The sequence below is a fragment of the Megachile rotundata genome, chromosome 7 (assembly GCF_050947335.1).
Source record: "Megachile rotundata isolate GNS110a chromosome 7, iyMegRotu1, whole genome shotgun sequence".
Classification (NCBI taxonomy): Eukaryota; Metazoa; Arthropoda; class Insecta; order Hymenoptera; family Megachilidae; genus Megachile; species Megachile rotundata.
The window spans coordinates 2,393,309-2,397,229 of NC_134989.1; the positions used below are offsets into that span (position 1 = coordinate 2,393,309).

The window sequence follows — 3,921 nt, forward strand, 5'->3', positions numbered from 1 at the left end:
TCAATATGTGTTTCCAGGAAAATCAAGCCGCTATTTTGTCGCAAAACACTATGTTCTAATGTGACACGAGAATTTCATAATTGATGCAGCTTGCTGGCTGTACTTATGTTTCCTTGTATTCTAAGATCCAGGAATTGAATTTTCTTTCATTGTCTTGTCGAAATTTCGTTGAATTATTGTTAAATTTTGTTATAGTTATTAATTATTCTATTGTGGTAGTTATCAGTGTTATTACATTATTATCTTTCGACGTGGAGGAAGATTGATTTCATAAAACTTTCGTGCAAATTTATTTACTTTAGAGTTGCGGAGTATAATGACTTCAAGCATGGTACGTGTAAGTACCAACTGATTTATAATACCTTTTCTTCCCTGTTTCCGTGATCTACAGTTTAACTTTGTCCCCCGGAAATATTGTTTTAATCGCAATTCACGCTAAGAAACTTTAATAATTCTGTCAGTGGGCTAATTGCTATTTTACTTTGTGTTAAACTTAGTTTAGAATTGTGGCAAGCGGAATAATTACTTATCGTTAAGAACATTTTAAGCTATGCATAAAGTGCAAGAGTGATTATGATTCCATTTTTCTACGATACAAAATAACAATGATTAGTTGAAATTTTAAATTGGCAAGTTCAGAATATACTTTCATAGTTGATGCTTTTCACAATTAACTTTTTATATTCGATATTTTAAAAGAAACTTGGAAAACCTACAGAATTACAATAAAATTATGTTACGTATATGATAATACATCGATAGTAACGTGTTGATAGTACATTCTTCAATTTTTAATTTGACTTGTAAATGTACGGATAATACAATCTAAGCAATATAATTATTCATAAGTTGCTTAAAATACTCCTAAAGATTCTAAAACTTTTTCAAGCGATCATTTAAATGTCTTAATTTGCAATTACCTGACTATCATTTCCTTCATGTCCCCTGCGAACATGTAATCTTACGTCGCTCTGTTTAAATTCAAACGCAAGAGATACGCAGGTGTAGGCTTCATCTCTTGTTACGCGAGACAGCAGGATATTTTTCATGAAAATATATGTGACATGGATATTCCAGGGAAAGATAAACGAGTTTTATAATCGAAAAATTTCACAGGAAACACTCGCCGCCTGTTCGCAATCGTACATATTTGTTTGTTATTCCAATTCTTTAGGACATATTTGTTATAGTTTGATTTTGTTTTTATTATCATTGCTATTGAAAATATTGATTTTATTTTATAGGTTAATAAGATCGTATAAATTTTAGAAATTTGTGATACAAAAAATAATTAAGTTTGAGATTCATGAATACTCTGGTAGAAGATATTCTTTGTTATATTCTTTAGGTACAATGTATTCTTATCACACAAGAAATCGCGTGAGACGTCACAAGAACAACAGAGATATTCAGCATATATCATCCTGTTCTTTAGTTTCATACGAACTTGATTAATAAATGCGATTGCTTAGACTTCAAATTAATAGCACACTGTAGCCGCAATGTACGTGAAAATCAAGTCATGCTTTTTCAGCTATGACCAATTAGACCTAAATTCCTCACGTAAATTTTCTTGAGAGATGTAGATAGTAGATCTTCATTAGTTAAAAATATGCATAGAAAAGAGAGCCTCCTGATTTTTGGAAATTAGATATATGAATTTAAAAACTCCCAAATTTCTAAATTTGAAAAATTGTAAATTGAAAAAATTCTATATTTTAAGATTTCTAAATTTAAAGATCTAAAAATTGATTGAATTTGAAGATTTCTAATTGTAAGTCTGAAAGTTTGTATAATTAACAACTTGGAGATGTTTGAATTTTGAAATCAGAAAATGAACAAATTTTAAAATTTATAAATTTCAAATTTTAAATACCTGATTTGAACATTTGCAAATTTTTAAATTCATAAAATTTATTTCATTCGCTTAGCGGATGATTGCAATTCTTATTTTCCAACGAATGCATTAAAATTTGTGATGAAGTCTCTTTTCCTCACATCACCACCTTCCCTCGGGAAACTTACTGTGCTCGCAAGTGAATATGATGAAAATATTCCAAATTTTCTATAGTAATAATTTAATATAGTAGATGATATTGTATAACTCTACATGTACGAAGCAGCATATGGAATGTGGATTACATATTATACTAGTTGTTATGTAATACATCTTAATAATTATAATATGTATATAACTGTTAATGTACGTAAATACTTATTATAATATATGTATATGCATATACTGTACTAGTTACATTATATATAATAACTATAAACATAAGAAATAAATAGTATAAATAATATATATATATATATATATATATATATATATATATTAATAGTAGTATATATATATATTAATAATAGTATAATTATGTATAATATAACTATTACAGTTATAATAATATACGTATATTATTATTGTATTATATTTTAATAGTTTCTCATTCAGTGTTTAACACTGTGTGCAATCAAGTATAATCAAATTCCAAAAATCTAAGAATAATCTGAATAAAAGAAGCAACAAACTAATTATTACGTCATGTACTTAAATATATCTCAACCATTTTTTCATATAACGATTCGTAAGTAATTTAGTTAAATCACTTAGATGAATGACTTTGTATGTCCATAATAATTATAGAAATTAATTATTAAGAAATGATAAACAGTCTTTATTTTCAATAAATGAAAGAGTGAAATATAAATCATAGTCATTGTAACCGTTCGTACGAGGTTACTCGCGTCGCGAACTGATCGCACGAATTTTGAATTCCGTGCCACGAAGTTGTAAGTCTCGTGACTCGTTCGATTACGATTTGCTGCGACGCGTTGCTCTGCGGAATTAACTTTGAGCAGTAATTCAAAGAATACTTAGCTTCCTTTCGACTGATAAAGGACAGTTAGTTGAAAATGAGTCCGAACGTGTGATTCTTGAAAATGTTTAAGTCCGTAACGAATGACTTATTGAAAGATATGTTCTGCGCGACTGTGATTTCGGTTCGTATGATAATTTTGTTCTGTAAATGAGTAATGCAGGAAGTAAGGAAAAAGTCTTTCTCAAAAATAGTCTTTGTCGCAGACCTATCATAAACTCTCCAAGCGGAATCCTACGTACCGTGTTCCAACGGTTGGAACAGTCATTTTAAATCTTTAAATCACACATGTTCATAATTATAACGCAGAAAACGTTATAATAAAGAAAGAACTTTTTCTTCAAAGTGTTTTTGCTTTTTCTTTCTTCACGAAAATAAAATAAAAGTTGGTTAGCACTATGTAGTAAATTGAGTTCAACGTGAAGTTAAAGCGTAAAAAATGTTTAACTTTTATGTAATGGAGACTAAAATGGTAAAAGGTTAAACTTTTCTGCAACAGTTTTTCTCCCTTAATTTTAAACAACAATGTTACAACGTATTTCTATTTCTCATTTTAATTTTAACAAGAAATATAATGGCGGATTAAAATGATGATCCGTTGAAACGCGTACTTGCAAGATTTTAATTAATAAAGGAACACATAAATAATGAATTCCGTTGAAAATCATATTTGAAATATTAAATATATCCGATCAGATTTAGCAACAGAAAACACGGTTTAAATTTCATTTATTCTGTTATTCAATTTCAATTTTCGCGAAACCTGTATCAATCAATACCTTTCTCTCTGTTTTGTTATGTACAGAATCTCACCTATTATTATGATTTACGAAAATTCTTAACATAAATAACTTAATTATTCGAAACACTTTACGTATTATAAATTGTCAAAATCTGTCCTTATCATTCATACGTGACTACGCAATAAAAAATCTTTTTTCACGCTCCTTGATTTCTGAAATATGAAAAAAAAATATATATTTTCGATCTTTAGCTTTGAGACGACCAGCATTAAATAATAAATGGTTATGTTCAGGAAAAAGAT

The 3,921-nt window shown here is 28.3% G+C and overlaps 1 protein-coding gene and 1 long non-coding RNA gene across 3 annotated transcripts in view; both read right to left on the reverse strand.

Moving 5' to 3' along the window:
• The window catches only part of LOC100877819 (uncharacterized), a 688,459-nt gene that overhangs the window by 438,125 nt on the left and 246,413 nt on the right, over positions 1-3,921 (reverse strand). The window lies entirely within an intron of this gene.
• LOC143264825 (uncharacterized) overlaps positions 1-3,921 on the reverse strand; it is a 172,024-nt gene that overhangs the window by 60,247 nt on the left and 107,856 nt on the right. The gene's annotated exons all lie outside the window — the stretch shown is intronic.